At 40.8% G+C, this 24393-nt stretch overlaps 1 long non-coding RNA gene across 1 annotated transcript in view; it reads right to left on the bottom strand.

Moving 5' to 3' along the window:
• The window catches only part of LOC113253966 (uncharacterized), a 38359-nt gene that overhangs the window by 8872 nt on the left and 5094 nt on the right, over positions 1-24393 (bottom strand). The window contains exons 3-7 of the long non-coding RNA XR_006409305.3: positions 18697-18791; positions 16379-16515; positions 14543-14703; positions 13672-13783; positions 177-351 (exon numbers count right to left, since the gene is read on the bottom strand). This is a non-coding gene — a long non-coding RNA (uncharacterized LOC113253966). The remainder of the gene's footprint in view (positions 1-176; positions 352-13671; positions 13784-14542; positions 14704-16378; positions 16516-18696; positions 18792-24393) is intronic.

Genomic DNA, 24393 nt, shown 5'->3' with positions numbered 1-24393 from the left:
TTTGTCGATACACACTTTGTTTAAATATAATATACCTATAAAAAGTATTGTTCTCTGGATTGCTGTGGTGCAATTGTGCAATCTTTATGCAATGACAAGCTAGGAAAAAACAGTGTGGAGTATTTCGTGCATCGAGTTTGGGTGGATACTTGCAACCTGAATTAAATTATGCTTACTGGGGGGCGCCTGGGGGGCGCAGTCGTTAAGCGTCTGCCTTCGGCTCAGGGCGTGATTCTGGCATTCTGGGATCAAGCCCCGCATCGGGCTCTTCCGCTGGGAGCCTGCTTCTTCAGCCTGCTTCTTCCTCTCCCACTCCCCCTGCTTGTGTTCCCTCTCTTGCTGGCTGTCTCTCTGTCAAATAAATAAATAAAATCTTTAAAAAAAAAATTATGCTTACTGGGGTCTCATTGGCAACAAACGAATTTCACTGCTACACATACATCTTTAAATATAGTTCTAGGACTATACCATTGGTGTCTGAGAATACAATCTAGCAGTATGCCAAATACTGGGCGCAAGAGCCCTAACCTCAGTATCCTTGGAGAAGAGAAAATGGCAATCTGATGGAGGCTGTGGTTGGCTTACTTAAAGATTTGGTTTTATCCTTATTTTGACATGTGATTAGTAAGTGATGAAAGGAGATAAACAAAGATCTGTCTAATTCTAAAGTTCTGTGCACTTTCCACCATATGCTGCCTTGGCTATGTGTGACCAGGAATTTGGTCCAGGTCACAGGCAACATGGATTTTGGGTCTATCCTTCCTCCTTGTTCACCCCCTGTGATCCTAGACCCTATTTGGACATTGTGTTTGGTTAAGTAGCATTTCCATCTTTCCCCTTTATTATATATCCCTCCTGCTCTCCATATTTTTCAAATCGCCCTCTTCTGCCCCACTCCTCTGATTATGTCTAATTCAGCTGGAAAGTTAGTCTTTCTCATTTAACATTTCATCAGCAGTGGGGTGTGGTAGAAAGAGTACAAACTCACTTTTTATCATCAGAGACATCTGGATTGGGAGTTCAGTGCATCCCACTTGATTTTGGGCAACCATAACTTCCTAATGTAGTCATTGGCAAAATGGAGATGATGATGATGATGATAAATGGGATAATACAGCCTGTGGTATAAAGGAGACCCCACACTCCAGTACACTGGCTCTCACCCCTACTCTTTGATACCATGTTCCTCTGTCACCAGATGAAACAGGGAGACTTTCCAGTTTATTGCTTGCCTCATAAGTTTGCATATGGTGATTTCTGATACATAGTTTCCTGGGGTTTTTTTAAAGATGTATTTATTTATTTCAGAGAGAGAGTGCACATACAGGGAGTGGGGGAGGGGCAGAGGGAGAGGGAGAGAGAAAGCCAAGCCAATTCTGGACTGAGTGCGGAGCCCCACTCGGGGCTCAGTCTCATCACCCTGAGATCACGACCTGAGCTGAAACCACGAGTCTGATGCTTAACCGACTGCACCACCTAGGCACCAGAAAAAACAGAAAAAAGATAAATATTTAATGCATTTCAGAATCAGGAAGTCTTTTCAAAGCATAAAAGAATTGGAAGAAACAAAAAGTAAATTGCTTTTATAGGATCCCTACCCTAGTAAAGCTAATATTCTAGCTATTCTTATTTCTGTATTCTTCCAGGTAAACTCTAGAATTATTTTGTTATCATCCCCCTGAATAATCCCATCAATACTTTCACTAGGATCATGTTAAACTTGTAGCACTGTGATCAAAGCTGAAGCCAAGACCTTTATCAGCAAAGCAAAGGTTTTTCCAGGAACCCCTAGCAATTTTCTGCTCACAGAGCAGAACCCAAAACTGTCACAGAAATGACTACCTTTCTTAGCAAAGGAGGCTATAAAAGATATTTAGCCTCCAGCTTGCTGAATGGAGGTGAGAGAAGGGAGATGAGAATGGATGTTGAGTGAGCTCCCCTGCAGGAACTGCCAGAAAGTCACATGGAAGAGGAGACAGAGGCAGGAGCTGCAGGAGCTCTTTCTGTGAGCACCTGGGCAAGACCAGACACAAAGATTACTGCTGTGGGATGCAGGCAACATGATGCACATTGCTGAGAAAGCCACTCTGCCCCTATTTGTTGCAGGCCGCTGAGCAGCTTCAATACTCTGAGGACCAGGAGCAGCCGCTAGGGAGAGTAAGTGTGCCTTACAGATCAAGAAAGTCTGGAGCAGCCAGCAGGGCAGTGGTCTTGTGAGAGCCCTCTCTCAAATGCCTGTGGGTATTGCATCTTTGGGCAAATTCTGCTGGCTGCCTAACCAACAGCCATGTCCCTTTCTCCATTGCTAACAGAACCACAGTTTTGTTCTGTCAGCCATGTTTTCAGCCAGAAGAATGAATGAATTCCTCCTATCCACGGATGAATCATGTTTGATCAAAATCCATCATGCAGTTGCAATCCCCCTTGGACAGTGATTGGTCTAGAAGTGGGCAATACGACCCAGCTTTGGATGATGAGATGTAAGGGGAAGTTGGCTGGGAGTGGTTCTAGAAAAATGTATCTTGCCAGAATAAAAAAAAGAAGTACACCATCCCTTTCATCCCTGCTCCTTCCTCCTGCCTTGAACATGGTTATGTGCGGACACTATGCTTGAAGCTATGGTTCTTCTGACTTGCATCCACAAGGCAACAGTCTAAGAACAAGAAATTTTCCCAGGATGGCAAAAATGGAAACATAGAGCCTAGGCTTGATGATTTTCTCAAGGATTTTCTCAAAATCCTTGATGATTTTGAGAAAGCCAGTGTGCATCACTCCTGGAACTGCCTACCACTGGAATGATGATGAGAAACAAATGTCTTTATTATTTAAATCACTGTTGGTGGAGTTGTTGTATTACTTGAAACTGACAGGATTTCTGTTACAACCCTAAAAAAGGAGAACAGAGCAGAGCATTGTGAGTTGGCTTGTTCTTGAGTAAAGACCTGGGAGGCAGAAGATGTCAAGAGAAGCAAATGAGCCAGCAGAATCTGGGGATTAATATGAATGCGACCTCTTCCCAATACCCACAGGCAGTGAGTCAAGTTATACCTAAAAAGGGATTTGAGAAGAAATGACATTTTTATACAATACAGCCTTCCATTTTAGAAAGATAATGTATTTCTCAATTATTTAAATCTCTTCTATCCCTGAGTTTTACATTTTTGTCATATGTGTCCCACCTATGTCTTGTTAGGCTTATTCCTAGATATTTTGTGTTTGAGGATGTTGTCTCTCTCAAGATGTTGGGGTTCCCTAGGGCTCTGTCTTCTGTCCTCTTGCCACTGCACAATGGCCCTGGATGATACCTCCTCTCCTGGCCCTTCCCCAACTACTACTTCAACTTTCTCTTTCTCCATTCTGGGAAAATATCCTTAACCTCCTAGGTACATAGACTTTTTCCTGGACTGTTTTTTGGAGGTCATACAACCCTGATTGACAGGAAAAGGTAACATTTGGAATCCAGTGAGCTTGAGGTTAAAACGTGTCATGTCAGCAATTGCTAAACAACAGTACATCAGATTAGGTCAAGAATTTGTGAAATGTTTGTGCCAAGTGAAATGTCAAAGCACAAAGTGTGTGAAAGAAAAAAATCTCTGTGCCAGTCAAAATGTCATTCTGCCTTGCAACAAGTAATTTATTCCTTTCTGTCTTTATCGCCGTTCTTGTTTCACACGTATTAATGTTGCCTCTAAGTAATTGCAATTAATAGTGGCATTATCAGTGGTTAAGGGCAAAAACTAAAGAGCTAATTTAGAATCACTCAGTCAATTTGGGCTCTTTTTGGAAATGGAATTTGTTAACCCAGCCTTAAAAATAAGCCCTTACCTGATTGTCCAAAGCATTCACACTGCAGCCATTATTTGTTCTTTTTTTGTAATATGTAAAAATTTGTTAATTTTTGTAATATGTAAAAACAAGGCACAGAAGATAGTGAAGAATAGATGTTTTTTAAATGCTGTATCTGAGGAATTGCACACATGACAGAAATGCTACATATATGATTACGCGATCAGGTAGCCCTCAACAAATGGAAGGCCAGTAGCTTGTTGAGTTGATGGTGAAGCGGACCTCCATAATGTTTGCTACCATTTTCCTACTGGTTTTAATTTCTAAATTGGCAGAGCTCCCCAGAGAACATGGCTTCTTTCCATTCCATTTGATTTCTCAGAGGGCCGCTTTTTGTTGCTCAGTCATGGCCAAATAGCGGGGAACAGGTCCTGCTCTTGATGTTACAGCTGCCCGGTTAATAAACCAAAATGTTTCTCTGTAGACATCAGGGCCAGGACTAGGGTGAGGCAGTGGAGGTGCCCAGAGCACAGCACTTCAGGAGGGTCCCCATTCTCAGGTGCCACCCTGCACTTATATGGCCTGAGGTGAATGCTTCCTAAACTGTTGTGCTCCAGGCACTGCACTTGCCTCATCACAGTCCTGGCCCGGGTAGGGCATTATTGTTGCCCTTGGAATTGAAGAAAAAGACAGTAAAGAACAACTGGGAGTAAAGAACAACTCTGTGAGTCTTCTGACAATGGTGACTGAGTTCCTACCCAATTATGTTAATTCCACATATTAGAAATTGAACAACATGAATTTGAAGAGTAATAAGAAGCCTGTAATTACTAAGATGAGAAAAGCTTCTCAAAAAGAGAGTCCAATTAATGGCTCAGAACGGGCCCAACAGAGTGAAAGGACCACGTAGGACCACTATGTTCCAGAGTTTGGGCCTCACGTTTTCAGATTTGGAGTTCAACTTTATCAACACAAAGAGAGATGGTCAGATTGAGGAAAATCAACAAGAGAATTACAAATAATCCAGAATTCAAATTCACTAAGTTAGAGTTGTAGATATTTTCCAGTGACCCTAGTGTCCAATGTTCAGGACACCCCTCCCTAGAGTCAGGGGATGTGGAACAAAGTGTTAATCATCAGACAGCTGAAAATGAGCATGGAAAAAGAACAAAGGAGGGTGGGGGCTGTCAATGAGAGAAATATTTCATCTAGGCCAGGGAAAAGTCCTGCCTCAAGCCAGAATACTCTGTGTATCTCTTCATTCAACAAATATAAATTGTGCGTCTACCATGTTCCTAGCAAACCCTGTCATCTCTACGTTCAAAATGAATTCCAAATCCTGTACTTCCTGCCATCTTCACAGTAACCATTGATGGAAGAGTCTCCCCAACTAGTCTCCCAGCGTCCACCCCCTCCCCGATACAGTCCATTCTTCACCCACCTGTCAGACTGCTCCTTTTAAAATGTGAGTCAGATCATGATGTACCTCAGCTCAAAACCCTCCATTGACTTCCTACATGTTGGAATAAAACGCCAAATCCCTTTCTCGGGTTGCTAGGCCTATATGATCTCACCCCAGCTCTCTGATCTAAATTCCCACCACCGCCCACATCACTCACTCCACTGTTACTACAGAGGCTTCTCTCCAGCTCCTGGAACAATCCAAGATCACCTTTGCCTCAGGACCTCTGCACATACCTCTCCTACCTGAATAATTTATTCCCAGATATCTGCACGGCTCACTGTGCTCAATGCTTAAATGTTTATGCTTAACTGTCACCTTATTGTGGAAGCTTCCGTGACCACCCTATCTAAAACAGCATCCTTCCATCACTTTCTGTTCCCCTACCCTGAAGAATTTTTCCTTAACCATCTGACAAGTTTTCTGTCTTTCCCCAGTAGAAAATAAACCACAAATTTTACCTGTTTTTGTTTATTGCTATATCCCTGGTTCCTAGAATGTTGCCTGGAACATGATAAATGTTTCAAATATGTTTGCTGAATTAAGGGTGAATACACATAGGTTATGAAATAATTCTGTTCGCTAGAGAGGCATATTGTTTGGTAGCTTGGGACTTTTCTCTGGCCTCAAAGAAATAGCTTTTTGGGACTCTTGATCTCCCTTTGCTTTTTTCCAGTTCTTTTTTTTTTTTTTAATGTATCAGAATATGCAATGGGTCACTAGCATATTTATGATTATCTGGTTTTTTTATTTTTAGTTGCTCACTTCTACATAAGTTGAGTTGTGATGGGTGAGTGAAGGGCAGCCATTCAGCAGGGTCTATAGGCGTATCAGAAAACATAGCTGACATGTCTGGCCTATATGTAAACCATACCAATCTTATACCTTAGTTTACACAACTGGGATATTGCTTTAGATTATTGTCCACCTTCTTCATTGAGGCCTCTTCTCTACCTTTAGTTGTGGAGTTTGTTCTGCCAGTCTTCAGTTGTTGTTTTTTTAATTTGGGGGATATTTAGGATGATTTGATAGTTATCTAGTTGTACTGGTGGGAGGAGGTGAGTCTAGCGTCCTCCTATTCTGCTGCCACCTTCCCCTCCTCCAATCTCCCTTTGCTTGCTCCATGCCCAGCATGGAGCCCAACGCGGGGCTTAAAGTTATGACCCTGAAATCAAGACCTGAACTGAGATCAAGTGTCAGATGCCTAACTGACTGAACCACCCAGGTGCCTCTCCCTTTGCTTTATGACAAACAAGGTAAGGTATGTGATAAGAAAAGAGGGATTAAGGTAAAACCAAGATTTTTAGCAAGAGCAAATGGAAGAATGGAATTTCATTTCTGAGTCAGGGAGGAGCAGATTTGGAGGCTGGGAACTGAAAACCAGCAGTCCATTTTTGAACATATAAAGTTTAAGATGCCTTTTGGATATCCAGTGGAGATGTTCACTAGGCAGGGAGATATAACAGTCTGTAGTTCAGGAGAGAGATCCAGGCAGAGTATAGAAATTTTGCAGCATTCAGAAGGTATTTAAAGTCGTGGAAGTCTGTCAGTCCTCTCGGGGGTAAGCACAGACATGTAAGAGTGGAGTTCTGAAGACTAAACCCTGAGATGCTCCAGCATTAGAATTCAGGGAGATGGGAAAATAGCAGTGGAGGACACAATAAAGGGGAGCAAAGAAAAAAAGTTACCAGTTGAAGAAGGACAGAGGTCTAGGAAGGATTTCTTACATATGAGAAATATTATAGCATTTCTGATGCAATGGAAATGATCCAGTGAAAAGGAAAAAATTAATGATGCTGGAGAGATGAACAATTGCAGGAATGAAATTCTAGAGTAGGGAAGAGGGGCTGGATCCAGTGCAGAGGCAGTGAGACTGACTTACATAGAAGCACAAAGAGTTCACCTATAAGCAGGAAGAAAGGCAGAGTCTATGCCAGAAGGTATATAGGTGTGATGGTAGAAGCTCTGGAAGTTCTTGTCTGGCTGCTTCTATCTTAGTGAAATAATCGATCAGAGCTATTGTTGGCATGCAGGAATCAAAAGGGTGTCTGATGTTCAAAGAAATATATTTGGTAGAGGTGAGGGAGTGGGACATTTGAAATTGGTTTTTGTTTTGGTTTTTTGGTTTTGGGGGGTTTTTTGTTTGTTTTTGTTTTTGTTTTTGTTTTTGTTTTGTGGGGAGTGCAATTGTTGAAATGACCAGGTTGAGGGTATGGCCATAGGAGTGCTGATTGAGGTGAGAATGGCAACAAGACTACATATGTGACTGGTCTTTCCCAATACAACCGGGGGCTGACAGATGTCTAAGTGACAACATTAGCTAGTTCCCTGAGCAACTTGAGTGTGCCAGACAATCTGTACGTCTCTCTCCTTTAATCCACACGACAACCCTGCAACAACCCGAACAATCAGAGATTGTTATCCTCCAATTGTTTTCACAAATGAAGAAAGTAAGGCTTGTGAGGTTTCATTAACTAGCTCAGGGTAACACAACAATACGGATGCAGGAGTCAGACTTGGCTCTTCTAACCCCAAAGCCAAACTCTTTCCTGTGTCTGTGCCATACCTCTGCAAGTGCTTCACCTGCAAGCTTTAGTCTACAAGCTACAAGAGACTTAGACCAGGAAGCCTTATGGTTCAATTTTTGTTTTATGAGGCTGAGGCAGAAGTCTGATCCAGAGGCTAAATGCTTCAGTCTCATGAGAGAATAAGCCTCTTTTCACTCTTGTAGTTTAGTGTCCCTTTGGGGCATTGAAAACCAACATGAAGAGTCAAGTCTAACAGTCAAGTCTAATAGCCTATTTGGGTTTGTTTAGTTCAGGGGTAACCTTAGTGGACTGTCCCAGCAGCTACCTTTGCCTTACTGTAGCAGGATACACTTGGAGAATCCTGTAGCATGGGCCAGGGGACTTCTTGGCCATTTACCTTTTTTTTTTTTTTTTTTTTTTAGATTTTTAAAAATTTATTTACTTGAGAGAGAGCGCACAGAGGAAGAGGGGGAAGCAGATCCCTGCCGAGCAAGAAGCCCGGTGTGGGACTCTATCTCAGGACCTTGGGATCATGACCTGAGCTGAAGGCAGATGCTTAACCCACTGAGCCATCCAGGTTCCCCATGCCATTTACCACATTGTAACCTGTCCTTCATCTAGAAAAATGTGAGGCCTGATACCCTGTCTCTGGTATTCCCAGAGTGTCCTACTGCAAGTCCAGGGTTTTCTATCCCCAGGAAGAAATTTATACAAGTGATAAGGGAAGAAAGTAGAGACATGAAAGTTTTCACAAAATTCATTTCTTGCTTCAGATGGGAGAAATTTGCATACATTCTGCTTTGTAATAGTTCTACTAGAGAGTAGGGGAATCCTACCTCTCGGTGCTCCAAATGAGAAAATTGCAATCAAATATCATTGCTGTTACTCATCTAAACCAGAACCATCCAATAGGAGTTTCTGCAATAAAGGAAATATTCTGTCTGTGCTTTCCAATTTGGTAGCCATTAGTCACATACGGATGTTGAACACTTAAAATGTAGCTAATAAACTGAGGAACAGAATTTTTTATTTTATTTAATTTTAATTTATTTAAATTTCAATTTAAGCCATCTGTGGCTAGTGGCTACCATACTGAACTGCACAGATCTAGATTATAAAACAAGAGGCCAAGCCACCTCACCCCTTTGAACACAGTGACCAAGTTTGCCCACAGAACCTTGCCATGAAGACCCTTGCTTCATCCATTGAGAGGAGGGTCTCTACTGCTCACACCTGCTGGACAAAAAACAGAAAGCCCATGTAACCATATTCTATTACTACCACAAATTACTGTAAACTTTGAAGGTTAGAACCCATATTTACTGTCTCACAGTTTCTGTGGGTCAGAAGTCCAGGTACAACGTAGGTCAACAGGGTTCTCTGTTTAGGGTCTCACCAGGCTCAAGTCTAAGAGCGGGTGGGGCTGCTTTCCTTTCTGGAGGCTCCGAAGAAGCATCTGCTTCCAAGTTCATTCAAGTCCTGGGCAAAATTCAGTTTTTTTGCTGTTGTAGGACTGAGGTCTCTGCTTGCTTGCTGATTGTCAGCTAGGAGCCGCCGTTAGCTCCAAAAGGCCTCTCTCTGGTCCTTGCACATGTCCCCCCTAACTCAGATCCAGCAACGGTGCATCAAATCATTCTCATACTCAGAATCTCTCTGCCTTCTTCATCTGCCCTCAGCTTTGAAGGGTTCACGTAACTACACTGGATCCACTCACATAATCTCCCTATTTTATGGTCAATTGATAAGTAACCTTAATTACATCTGCAAAGCCTCTTTTGCCAATTAATATAGCATAAGCACAAGAGTATTATCAGGGAGCAAAAACCTTGGAACCAAAATTCTACCTATCACAACCAGATAGCTGAGAAACCAGTGAGATAATAGCTAGCAATTATTATGTGTTTTCTAGAGTAGAAAATAAAAAGGACTTGTTAGAAAAAAAATTTTTTTAAACAACATCTTTTGAATAGTTTCTCTCTCTTAGAATCCTGAGTCATTTGTCTCACTTAATCATTATGAGAAATGGGCTGAGTGGTGGCTATCCCTGATCTCTGTCAAGGATCCCCAGACACTTCAGTTTGCAAGCCTTGGAGGGTCTAACTCTTTAGAATCGCCTCCAGCAGAGGAAACAGAGCTGTTACACCACCTTGAAGGTCCTTTCCCATCACAGCAGAACCTACCAGCAATTTCAAGCCCTCTTTCTGGTTTAGCCAGTGCTCAGTTAGATATTAAGTCCTGATAAGAAGTGGAGGCTGTTAATTAATGAACAAACCTTACATGCAAACTAAGCTACTCAGCTCAAGTTAGCAAATTCCAGTAAGAAATGAAGTGAATGGAAAAATACTTCCTTCTAATTAGGTGAAAAGAAACACTGAGTTTTCAAGTCCAAAACAAAGAGCTGCTTTGTGTTTGTCCTCCTCCTGGAGAGAAGGGAGAAAGATATCTTTGAGCGAGGAATTCAGGGAGAGAGAGAGAAAGAGAGAGAGAGAGCTGGGGGAGCACCAGTCTGTTACCTGAAAGAGAGCAAATGAAGGACAAGCTGCTTCATTTTCCAAGAGTAAGCACCCAGGTCTGGGAAGAACCCATAAGAACTCGCTCAAGGGGCCACAATGTTGAGAACATGTAAGAACCAAGGCCTGGGTAAAGAGGTCACCAGGAGTGCTCAAAGCTGTCTACTTGGTACTTACCCCAGGTATACCAATCTGCTTTCCTTACTTGAGGCTGGCTCATGCTGAAGCACAAAACAACCTTACAGCCATGTTGTCTCACTTTTCAGCTCCAGGCAGAGGCCTCTGGTTGCTGACTAGACCATAGGGTGGACAGCACCTAGCCTCAGACACCACCTGGCACCCACTCCGCAGGGGCTTAGAAATCCCTTATGCTGGAGACCCAGACAGGCTCTCTAGACTAGTTAATGGTGCCTTATGACCTCTCCACCACTAGCATGGTTCATGTCCACCCTGAATGCCAGCCTCTCTTATGGCCTGTCTTTCCCTGGTACTATCACCTCCATCTTCCCCTTGGCTCAGCCTCTTACTTTTCCCTTCCAAAACCCAACCCTTGCTGCTGGCCTTCTGGAGCCCTCATCCATTGATAAACACCCTTCCCTATGACCTAAGAACACACTGGACTCCTTTCTCCTCCTACCTTAACTGAAACATGACCCTTGTTGAAGGACCCTGCCTTTCCTGCAGCCCCCTGGGCTGAGGATGCTTATTCTTCCATTCCACATATGCCCCAGGGCTATGGGAAGAGGGGCTTAGTTACTCTTCTGGCTCCACATTACCGCACCCAAACCCTTATCCTTCATTCAGTTATCAAAACTCTCCACCCTTTGTTGTGCCCATGGTTTTCATCTGTCCTTCTCTTGATCACTCGTTCCACATTCACTGGAGCTCAGTGAAACTCTTCTCCCCAGTCCTGCCAAAGCTGCAGGTGACCTCCATCTCCTTCCCCTTTACCAGCCACTCCTGTGGCTTTGCCCTGAATGCAATCATTACCCACAACTGTTTCAACTCTGCCAACTTAAACTCTAATATCCCATGAAAAACCATTACCAGACCATTTTCTAGTTCTCTCTTTTAAGGAAAACAACTGCTTTTTGCCCTCATGTAGAGTGCTAAGCCATGGGTTCCTCGATTCTGTTCTAATCTATTTCCCATCTGCTCTATCTCACCTCCTTAGGTGCTGCTTATTAAACCAGCATTTCACCACTGTCTTCCACTGATCCAGCCAGAGAAGGCAACACCTGAGAACAGGCAAGCTTATCTGTAAATGAACACTATAAAAATAATGATCAACGCTCTGTATAAAATAAATATTAATAAAATAACACTTCTAGTGTTCACATTAGCCAGATAATCCTAAGATTATCCTAAGGTGCTGGCTAATATTTAATGACTAACAGGTCTGAACAAAAGCATGTCAGAGGCCTATAGGGAAACTCTACTTGGATTCTGATAGAGCCCCCAGATGCTAACATCACCTCCCAGTCAGATTTTAAGCAATATTGGAGCAGTAGAACTTAGAAGATCCTATCTGGGAACAATTTAAAATTTTATTATCCAATGAGTGTGTTTTCTGTCAGCCCTATCCTAATGCCTTCTCAAAGAATTGTCATAATGTCCTCAAGGGAATTATCTCCATTTCAACCTAACTCTCCATCCACCTTGTATCACTTTTCTTCTTTTACCATAACCTAGAAATATATCTTAACATCAAACTATAAAAAGCCATTTATATCCAACATTCTTGCCAAAATGTATTAATGTTAACCTTCAAATCACATCTCTGCAGGAAGCCTTGGCCATAACAGGTAGGCCTTGCCGTTGGGATGGCAGGCAACTTTGCCTCTTCCTTCTCCGCTTTAAGCCATGGCTCTCTAAAGCTGATACCAAGAATGTTACGAAAACACGACTGTCAGAGTTTGTATCCAATAAAGAGTTAGGCAAATGGTTGCTAGGAGATTGTAAGAAAGAATAGGAATGGAGGGCAAAAAAGCTAGAGATGAGGGAAAAGGGGGACCCAGAGGGGATCAACAACAAAAGACAAAGATCTGAGTCCAATGTAACAGACTCAGCCCAGTTACAGGCCGGGGGTTGAGGGGTCATGGGAAAGAGCCATTCAAAAGAACTGGATCGACAGAGCAAGGGGCTCTGGGTAAATGAGACTCACTGAGGCCTTCTGTTCACTGAGGCACAAGAAGGATAGGAGAACAAGCCCAGCCTCAGGAAACAGGCTGGCAGGATCAAGGTATGAAGCAGGCCCATCCACCTGGCAGACACACAAGGACAAGGCTTTCTACCTGACATCTGTGACCTGGGTACCCAGGCATAAGAGAGCTTGGGAGGAATTACCCTCTCCCTGATGGAAGATGGCCACATGGAGCCTCGCACCTCTGCCTGCAGGTTTAAAAGAACCAAAATGTTGTAAGACAAAAACTATTGATCTGCCAGTCTCCTTTTGAAAGGTGTGGCACTCTGATGATACATTTGGATAAAGGCTATTAGTTCTTCATTTATTCATGGATCATTTACTGAAAACCTAACACGTGCTAAATGCAGAGCTAAGTGCTGAGGAGACAAGGACAAATATATTCATGTAGAGGTATTCACAGTTACCTCCTGTCCTTCTACCAACACTCCTAGCCCCTGCAAGGAGCTCACATATTAAACTTGTGGAACCTCGTTGTGGTCATCAGGAGAATGGGTAGAAGAGAAAACTGGAAGACGTCAAGGGAGACCATATGATAAAGAATTGAGCCATAGATGACTGGAGGAGTAGAGAGCAGAGATCTGGAGGAGAGAAGAATGGAGAGACAGAGAAAACATGTGAGAGAGGGCGGAGTTGAGGTGGTGAGAAAATTGGGAGCAGGTGGGTCAATAAATGGACTTGTGGACTTGGGGAGATGGATCATTAAAGGCCAGAATAGCATGGGGAGAGAGAGAGAGATTGTAATTTCTGCCCATGGTCTCTTGGAGACTTTATGAACTTCTTTGTGATTGGAATTGTGTTTTACTCTTGGATGCCACACAATGATAAAACTGCTTACAAGGTGACCCGACTTTTTGGAGATTACAAAATAAGACATGGTCCCTGCCCTCCAGGGGCTCAGAGTCAAACAGGAGAACAGACATTTAACATAAAATAACACAATAAAACCTTGCAAGTGCTGTGTCCTACAGTTACATAGGCATGGGATGGCAAATGAGAGAGAGGCCACCTAGCTCAAGGATAGCCAGATGTTCTCTCCGCTGGAGCTTAGGAGGGGATTTTTTTTTTAGTTCCCAAATCAATGACCAAGAGCAACCTATGCCTCAGTGCTGGACGAGAAGAAGCAAAAAATCCAAATTCCCTCCGCGAACTGATCAGAATTCTATCACCTCCCATGCTCACCGGAGTGTCTGTCAGGCAGTGGCCGGCTTGGACTCACTGAGGGCTTCCTTTTTCCTTTTTTGACTGAGAGCTCCCTGGGCAGGACATATCTTCTTTTCTACTCCAGTATCACCTAACAAAGGAAAACATGTGTAGACTGAGGCGTTAGCATAAGAGAACTCAGTACCAAATCTTGAAAGCATGGAAGGGGAAAACGGATGAATGCTAAATGAAGCCTGAAATTATATAAGTGAAACACAAAGTCAGCCCCAGAGCTGCTGCAATATTATAGCTGAGGTTTGCATTGAGTTCGCTACCCCCAGGCAAAGGAAGGACTTAGAGTTTCCAAGCAGGGCTGAAGCAATCACTCCGCTGGTTTGTGCCAGCCAAGTGACTCACTCTCAAACCTGTTTAATATGAAACAGCATTAGGAGACTGGATATAGCCTCAGGGAGATCAGCTGCTAACCAGCTCAGATTATAGCTGCAATCCCTCAAACGTGGCCACTTAAAGTGTCTCCACATGTCTTCGGTGGCACACAACACTGTGCAGGGAAGACACTGTCCTTGAAGTAGAAAGATCAACGTTCTGGTTTCCATTCTGTAGCAGTTTGTCATGTGACTTGGGCCAGCCTCATCTGGAAAATGAGGCTGATGCCTTGTCCATAAAATGGGGCGATACCTTCCCTGCCCCCTCCCTGTGGTCGTTTTGAGCACTGAATGAGAAATATGAAAATTAAGTGAGGTGATGAAAATGGCAGAGAGCTGTGTACCAGGTATTACCGTTACACACAGTATCATAAATCTCCTTTTATGTTTTCATTGGTACTACAGGGAATTTCCTTAAATGGCAGAAATGAGGAAATAAACACAACAAGAATTTTGCTTCATACTTTAATATCGCCAGTGTTGAAAGCACCAATTTAGCCAGTTATTGTGGACTTTTGTCATCCAGGCAGTAAATTGGAGTCTTCTCAAGATTAGAGCTCCCCTCGTCAGTGTTATCTGAGGCTGGTGATCCATCAGACCATCTCTGATATTCTTCCAGCAAGAACTTTAAAGAGATCCCTGTTATGGAAATTTATCAAACTATTTCTCCCATTTGCAATTACAGGGACAAGAAAATAAACAAAAGGATCTTTCTTTCTTTGTTTTCTTTGCTTCTTCTTCTTCTCCTCCTCCTCTTTCTTAATTCTTTTTTTCTCTACTCCCATTTCTTTTTTATTTATAATAATATTTTTTATTATATTGTTAGTCACCTAGTTTTTGATGTAAAGTTCCATGATTCATTACTTGCGTATAACACCAGTGCACCACGCAATACGTGCCCTCCTTACTACCCGTCACCAGCCTATCACATTCCCCCTCTCTACTCCCATTTCTGTCTCCCAAAGGAACTGTGTGATGTGGGTGAGGTGAGTGAAGCACTTGCCTGGGATGAATATTTTCATTGGCTGCTAAAACAACCTCAAAAATCAAGATAAATATATATATACATTTTTTATTTTTTATGTTTTTAAAGATTTTATTTATTTCTTTGAGAGAGAAAGAGAGAGAGCATGGAGCATGAGCAGGGAGTGGGGGAGGCTGAGGGGAGGGGCAGAGGGAGAGAAAAGCAGACTCCCCTGCTGAGTAGGGTTCCCGACCTCGGCTTGATCCCAGGACCCCAAAATCATGACCTGAGGCAAAGGCAGACACTTAACCGCGTAACCAACTGAGCCACCCAGGAGCCCCTATATACACTTTTAAAAAAAGATTTATTTATTCATTTGAGAGAGAAAGAGAGCACATGTGTGTGAGCAGGGCAAGGGGTAGAGGGAATGAGAGAGACAGAGGGAGAGAGAGAGAGACAACTCGAAGCAGACTCCACACAGAGTGCAGAGCCTGAAGCAGGGCTCGATCCCAGGACCCTGAGATCATGACTTGAGCCGAAACCAAGAGTGGGATGCTCATCCGACTAAGCCACCCAGGCACACCAAGATAAATATATCTTAATGAATATTTTTGAAGACAAAATTAATGACAAAAAGCCATGATGAGCAAAATACCAAAATTTTAAATAAAATCAGTGGCAGTGCCATGCCAAGACATATTGAAGCCTGAGGCAAGAGGAAGAAATCAGTAGTACTGATCCCATCTTTATTTAAGATTGGCTTTTTTGTTCATCATGGATTTTTGCCTTAATTTTGATGTATCATAGATAGCAATTTTTTCTTTCCTGGTAATATTTAAAATTATAGTTTGCCTTAGTATGAAGGGCATCTTAAGTTTGGTTAAATGTTTTCCATGTGGTATATGGAGCAAGCATGACTCCTGGCAGTCAAACTCAGCTTGGCTTTGTCTCCCGCCGTTTCCAAACACGAATTCAGTGGAAGTCACCTTCCCTGCTCCTGAACGAAAGCTCTGTGAGTCTTGTGGCTTTTCTGCTCACTCTTAAATAATGGACAAGTCCCACAGTCATTTTAAGTCACACACACAGTCTCAGTTTAGCAATTACAGTGCATAATCCCCTGAGATAATCAAAACTCACAACTTCACTTAGTGGTAAATCTCCCCCTCCATCAGCCCAGGCCTGGCAGCTGGCAGCAGGCAAAGCTTCAAAGAAGGGCCTTCTGCTGTCTGCTCTCTCTACCTGTCTCCCTTGCCCACTTAATACCTGCCGTTTTATTCTCCCCACACCTGGTAAGGACTTGTCAGCGAAGAGAGGAAGGAGATACATTAGTTCTTACCTGACTGGGTGGCTTCACATTCTCTGGGCCAGAAAGACGGTTAACGGGGACCTTCCTCCTTGGGGCATCTCCGTTGGCTCATTAGTGCTTCCTTCTACCTCCAGGTATCTGGAATGTTTGTCCCATTTGGATGGCAGCTACATGGAAAATTCTAAATTTTCTTAATTTTTTTTTTTTAAAGAACTGTGGGAGAAAATAAGGGGGGAGATTCCTAACTCTACATGAAAATATCCTCTGCTGGATAGAAACCTCTCTCTCTCCCTTTCTCTCTCTCTCTCACACACACACACTCTCTCTCTCTCTCTCTCTCTCTCTCTCTCATTTTACTACCAACCATTCCTGCTCTCCAGGCCTTCATTTTTATCACCTCTATAGACTTATAAAAATAAAAGTTTGTCTAGATGAAGATAAACTTTCTTGCCCTGTCACATGCTAGTTTATTTCTCACTCCTTCTGAATAAACAGAGCAATCTCCCACTGGTTTCTAATTTCTTCAAGAATAAATGGCCCTGGCCAGAATCCAGTCCACTCCCAGTCCCCTGGGAACTTGTCAAGAGAACGAGAACATCTCTGCCCTCGACCTCTACGGCAGAAATCAACAAGAGTCCCAGGGCAAGAAAGGCACTGTAAAAACAGCAGTGCCACCAAAGGCAGAAAACACTTCTTGTACTCAACACTGAGAGTCCCACTATACTGCCTGTCTCCAGGCACTGGAACTGAAGAGAGAAGAATGTTGCAGAGGCTAACCAGTTGTCCCCACTTTAGTAAAATAATTGCCTTCATTGTTTAGCTTCACAATGCTGGGAATATATTGTTTATATCCTGGAGCACTCATTTTCTGTACCAAATCTTTAATATTCTGCTTTATTGATAATTTTTAAATGTGTGGTTCTACTTTGCCTTCAAGAATCTATAGAGGTTGGAACAGGGACACAATGTGAATCCCCACACATTCCAAAGGACCTGCCCTCATTCAGGATGTCTGAAGCAAAACACTTTTCCAACATGACAAGTGTCAGGATCACAAGGAAGAGAAAACAGCTAGCTGTGGGCAGATATTGCAGATAAATCCAAAAAACCAATGCAGATTCCACACCCTTTGTGACTTTGGCTGGTTTTCACAGTTGGGGAGCTGCTTGCAACAGCTGGCTGGGCCTGGGAGGCAGAGCATTGAGTGTGGGAGTAACAGAAGGGGGATGGGCCGAGTGACAGGCATCTGTTCCAGGAGTCAAGTCTGTAGTCACCGATTTCCCTCACTTCCTTCAATCTCCTTCTAATATTCGTCCCAGAGGGATTAATAAAAATGAACAGAAAATGGTAATAGATGAGACAAGTTTTAAAAAATGTGAAAAACGTGAAGAATCTCACAGTACAGAAATGGAATTCCATTACGGCATAAGCTCAGACGGAGGGAAAAAATCGCATCTTTATTTTCACTAACCTGTAACTGAAAATGTAGCATTTCCTTCGATTATAAATGGAGGCAATAAACCACAGCAGTCTTAGTAGTACTGATGACTTTGTCACTAGTAGAATGTATAGGTATTTTCAAAATAATAATCTTTATGGTTGTTGCAAATATCTTGAAATATCATTTTTGTTCACCATTACTGTGAAATTATGATAGTAATTAAATTTGTCATGAGATCTGGATATTTAATCTGTTAACAAAGAAGCATATATAAATGTACTACACATTTGTTTTAATATTTTGATAACTATATTTCAATAATTGGTTTCCTTTGTGAAATAGATTTTAGAACATTATTCTAGGAAGAGATCCATAGGCTTCATCAGACTGCCAAAGGGGTCTATGGATCCCAAAACATCAAGAACTCTTTCATTAGGCGGTTGCAGACTAGTTGGGATGGGGAGGGAGGTGGGTGCAAAATCCTATCAACCCAAATCCAAAAATGTTTGAAAAAGGTTTGGGGGGAAAAGAGGGGTGAGGGGTCAAGATATAACCTTAGGTATATCTAGGGACTATGCAATTCACTAAGTAATGAAACAAGATAAATTCCAGCTGAAAGGCATATATTTAAGGATTCTTTTGGTAAAAAACCCAACTATATAAGAAGGGATCCAATCTGTCAGAGTGTAGTTCGGGAGGAATAATTCTGGATGGTGAACCTAGATCTAGGGCCCAGTGCCCTAACTGCTAAAAAACCTATAAATATATAATAGTCTCACATCTTCTCCAAGTAACTAATGGTAACTCAGTTGGGTAAGCATCCTTTTCATTCTGGGAAGAAATCTAGAAATAAAAATAATAGAGGCTTTCGTAATCAATTTTCACTTAAATTATTAAATTAACTAACCTTCTCCATTCCTTCTATAAAACCTTCCAACTGGTGCTAAGGCACGCTGAATACTTGCAGACAGTAGGCTTCTCTCTAGTACACTGGCACATTCTCTAAACACAATAATAAGAAAATAAACAACTCAATTAAAAATAGGGCAAAACCCACCCAATTATTTTATTTATTTTAAATGTGGGCTCCATGCCCAGCTTGGAGCCCAACACAGGGCTTGAACTCACTACCCTGAGATCAAGGCCTGAGCCAAGATCAAGAGTTGGACACTTCACCAACCGAGCCACCCAGGCGCCCCTAAATCCATCCAGTTATTAAAGTCCACTAGATAGCTATCTCTCTGACAATCCCACATAGTAATCAAAACAGTGTGTTATTGGCAAAGGAAGAGATAAATGAATCAATGGAACCAAGTAGGGAACCCAGAAACGGAGCCATACAAATATGCCCAAATGATTTTTTAAAATAGACTTATTTTTAAGCACAGTTTTTGATTTATAAAAAATATTAAACAGATAGCACAAAAAGTTCCCATTTATTGCATCCAGTATCCCTCATTACTAACATCTTATATTAGTATAGTACATCTATTATAATTAAGCAATAAATATTGATACGTTAAAATTAAGAGTCATAGTGTATTCAGATTCCCTTTGTTTTTCGTTTTCATGTCTCCTTAGGCTCCTCTTATCTATGATAACTTCTCAGACTTTCCTTTTTTCGTGACCTTGACAGCTTTGAGGAGTACTAGTCATATACTTTGTAGGATGCCCTGCTTTCGGAATGTGTCTGATGTTTTTCTCATGGTAAAACTGGAGTGATGGGTTATTGGAAGGAAGATTACAGAAGTAACGTGCCATTTTTATCACATCATTTTAAGAGTCAATATTTATCAACATGATTTATGATTTGATGTTGAGCTGGGCTGAGGTAATGTTTGTCAGATTTCGCTATTCTAAAGGTGCTTTCCCCCTATTTTCAGACTACAGTCTTTGGAAGAAAGACACTATGCACAGCCTGCACCTAAGGAGTAGGGATTTATGTTCCTCTCCTTGAGAATAAAGTATCTGCATCAATCATTTGGAATTCTGAGGGGGAGATTTATCTATTCTCTCCTATTTATTAATTGTTCAATCACGTAACTCAGTATAGGTTCATGGATATTTATTTACCTGGACTATAATCTAATTCTACTCCATTTATTTTTTGTTCAAGTTGTTCTAATCTTGGTCATTAGGAGCTCTTCTAGTGGGGTTCTGTGCACATTTGACATAGCCCCATTCGTGTGTTTTTGCTTTTTCTTTAATCACTTCCTTATTTCTGATACTACAAAATGCTCCTGGATCATCTTATATATTTTCTTCCCTAGTTCTAGGATAAACCATTTCTCTAAGGAGCCCTATTCCTTTTACCAGCGAGTGGTATTAGAAACCCCAATCTGGGGATCAAGAGTACTGCTTGCTATTGGATGCCGAACTGATTTTTGACAACCATTCAAAAGCTAGCCAATAGAGGAAGGATAACCATTTCAACAAATGGTTCTATAGCAATTGGGACATCCAAAGGCAAAGAAAAGGAAGGAAAGGAAGAAAAGGAAGGAAAGGAAGGAAGGAAGGAAGGAAGGAAATCAACGTAAACCTAATGTATTTTTGTAAAAAAATTAACTCAAATGAATCATGGCTGTAACGTAAAATGTAAAAATGTAAAACTTTTATAAAAAATAGTAGAAAATCTTCAGGATCTAGGAGTAGGCAAATAGTTCTTTGACTTAACACCAAAACATGATCCATAAAAGGAAAAATTTATAAACTGGACCTTATCAAAATTAGAAACTTTTGCTTTGCAAAAACTGTATTAAGAGAATGAAAACACAAACTAGAGAATGGGAGAAAATACTTGCAAACCACGTATTTGACAAAAGACTAGTATCTAGAATAAATACAGAAATCTCAAACTCTGCCTGAGAAAACAAAGAATCTAATTAGAAAATGGGCCAAAGACATGAACAGACATTTCACCAAAAAGAATATATAGGTGATAAATAAGTACATGAAAAATGTTCAATGTTATTAACCATTAGAGAAATGAAAATTTAAACAACAATGACATATCACTTTCAGATAAATGAAAAATATGTTCACACAAAAACCTGTATACAAATGTTTCTAGTGGCTTTTTTTCATAATGGCCCTGAACTGGAAATAATCTAGATATCCTTCAACAGGTGAATAGTCAAATAAACTGTGGTACACCCATAACATGGGATAGTACTCAGCAATACAAAGGAACAAACTAATGATACACACAACAACTTGGATGAATATCCAGAGAATTGTACAGAGATCAGTGGCTTCCAGGAGCTGGGGTTGGGGGAAAGGTGTGGAGGGATTGAGTACAAAGGAGTAGTACAAGGGAATTTTGAGGGATTATAGAAATATTCTCTACCTTGATCATGGTAGTGGTGGTTGTATGTTTGCAAGTGTTTGTCAAAACTCATTGGACTGTACACTCTACACTCAAAAGGATATATTTTATTGTATGTAAATTATAACTTAATTTTAAAAAACATGAAAGAGGAAGAAGCTTTTAAAACCAACTTCCACTTAATTTGATTACTAGATTAACCAACATTCCCCATTCCCTCTGTAAAATATACCATTTGATACCCAGGACACTTACAGCTGAGCGCTTACAGCTAGTCCCTCTCTAGTATACTGGTATTTTTTGCTCCCACTAGTTGAGCACAACACATACCAAAAATCAGTTGCATCTGTTTCCAAATCTACAGATGTTAGTTGTGTTTGCTATTATAATTACCTAATACAATTAAATATGACAAAAGACCATGCAATCTAAGTATGGAAAGGAAGGGTTACTGTTCCTATGAAAATTTGGTTATGCTTTAGAAAGACTAGTGAATGGCAACTTACTAAAAAAATTCTTTTCTTTTTTTCGTATTTATTTATTTATTAATTTTAGAGAGAGTGGGGGAGAGAGAGAATCTCAAGCAGATTCCCCACTGAGCACAGAGCCAGACATGAGGCTTCATTTCAGGACTCATGACTTGAGCCAAAAATCCCAAGTTGGATCTTTAAATGACTGAGCCACCCAGGCACTCCTAAAAAAATTCTTTTTTAAAAAAAAGATTTTATTGATTTATTTGAGAGAGAGCAGGAGAGAGAGAGAGCATGAGCAGGGGGGAGAGGTAGAAGGAGAGGGAGAAGCAGGCTCCCCACAGAGGAGGGAGCCTGATGCTGACTGGATCACAGGACCCTGGGGTCATGACCTGAGCTGAAGGCAGACACTTAACCCACTGATCCACTCAGGTAACCCTAAAAGGATTCTTAAACTGAAAGTTTAAGTTAATGAAAGATTGCAAGAAAATCTAAAAATCTAAAAATCAATCCACATTTACATTGCTTTGCAAGTGGCTTAAGTTTTTGCTCCATTTTAACATAATCCAAACTAAAAATCATGAAGGATGCTAAATGAGAGTGGTTTACGCAACAAAGATGTTTTGAAACTCTAATTAAACAGGCTCATACTCAAAGAAAGGGTATGGAAAATGAAGTATATTTCCACATTCTAAACTAAACATTTGTGTCTTCTAAACATTTAACTGAAAATATTGAACTGTACATGAACTATTACTTATGATTCCTCACTTTTGTTGAATTTACCAGCCAATCTTACAGTCTCTAAATAAGAGTGAAGAAGTGACTCAAACCTAAGATTTAACACCTTTTGTGTTGAGTTCTAGAATAAGTTATTTTTTAATCCCCTTGGCAATTTGGATGTATTTTATTTGACAGGTGGGATACTTGAAATGTTGAATTTAGACTTGTGATTTTAATTTTAAATGTTTAAAGGGATTTAATTGACAGTAGATTGGGGATTTTAATTTGAGACATGTAAAAGTTGAATTGATGATGTTTGTAAACTGTGTTTGAATTTTTCAGAGAATCTGAGGTACTAAGTCTATCACTTCTGAGTTATTAGGTTTGTAAATAGAGTTTAAGTGCTTAGGAATATTGGTTTATTAGAATGACAAGCTTGCTTTTTGAATGTTTGAAGTGCTTTAAAGAATCAAATATATTACGTTTGTAGCTATAGTTTGAAAAATCTAAGAATTTAATCGAGTTAATAATAAATGTTTAGGGAACTTAAACTACCATATTTATAAGCTAATTTTAAGTTATAATTGGATACATTTATAAATAAAACCATAAAGTTTAAAGTTAAAGGTCTAAGAAAAACTAGATTTTTAAACGGAGTACCTTTGATAAATTTGACATTTATTAAACAAAATTAGCTCTACGTGTGTTTGGGTTTTTTTCTTTCAGGATATAAAAGTTTGCCTTGTACATTAAAAAACTCAAATGATGAAATAAAGAGTCAACTTCTCCCACATTCTGGTTCTCACAAAAACTAGCTCATTAACATTCAAACAAAGAAAATCAAACACTTTATACACAGAGTTACCATATGACTCAGCAATTCCACTGCTAGATATATAACCAAGAGATACAAAGGCATATATCCGTACAAAGACTTATATGTGGGTGTTCATAGTAGCCTTATTTGTGACAGCAAAAATGGGAAGCAACCCAGATGGCCATTAGGAGGTAAATGAATAAATGAACTATAGGATGGCCATACAATGGAATATTATTCAGCAATAAAAAGGAATAAAGTACTGATACACACATCAGTACAACATGGATGAACCCTGAAAATGTTATGCCACATATATGAGAGAAACCAGATACAAAAGGCACATGTTATACGATTCTATTTATATGAAATGTCCAGAATACTTATCAATACAGAAAGTAGATCAGTTTGGTTGCCTATGGCCAAGAGTGAGGATGGGTGGAAATGAGAGTGGCTTAACAGTATGGGGTTTCTTTTGGGGTTGATGAAAATGTTCTAAAATTGATTTTGATGATGTTTATACATCTCTGTGAATATACCAAAAACCATCGAATTGTACATTTTAAGTAGGTGAATTATATGGTATGTGAATTAGGCCTTGAAAAAGCTGTTACAGGAAGAAAGGTGGGAAAGAAGGAAGGATGGAAGGAAGGAAAGAGAGAAGGAAAGAGGGAAGGAGTAAACAAAAAGAAAAGAAAGAAAATCAAACACAAACTTCAGACTTTTCAGATTTCCCAGAATAACCACATTACCCCTATGGGGAGACAGTATCTCTGGAGTCTCTTGCACAGATATCCAACAACCTTATTCTGTTGTTGATATCCTGCTTCTTCACATTGCACTCTAATTAAAATCTTGTGGTGCATCTGAGTGAGCCTAGGTCACATATGCTCCCCTAGCTACAAAAGATGCAGGGAAAGTGAGTTCTGGCTTCCATTTGAGAGTCAGGACTCCTAACACAGTAGAGATTCCCCAAATACAGGAAAGCTATATGTAATAGGTGCTGGGAAACTATAAGAATGTGACAGATTGTTCACTACGTTCAGCCACATGTTGAGAGTAAGTTAAAAGGGACAAGATGGGAGGAAGAGACCAGTTAGGTGGCTAGTACATGCCCACAAAGAGACATGGTGATCATCTGAGCTACCCATAACTGAGGAAGCAGTAGTAGAGAGGAGCAACCAGATTTGAGAAACAATTTGAAAGAAAAATCAAAACTTGGAGATTTGCTCCATAAGAGAGATGAGGGAGCAAGAGGTGTTAAGAATT

Source organism: Ursus arctos, unplaced genomic scaffold (assembly GCF_023065955.2).
Source record: "Ursus arctos isolate Adak ecotype North America unplaced genomic scaffold, UrsArc2.0 scaffold_20, whole genome shotgun sequence".
Classification (NCBI taxonomy): domain Eukaryota; kingdom Metazoa; phylum Chordata; class Mammalia; order Carnivora; family Ursidae; genus Ursus; species Ursus arctos.
This window is presented reverse-complemented; position numbering and strand designations above follow the sequence as displayed.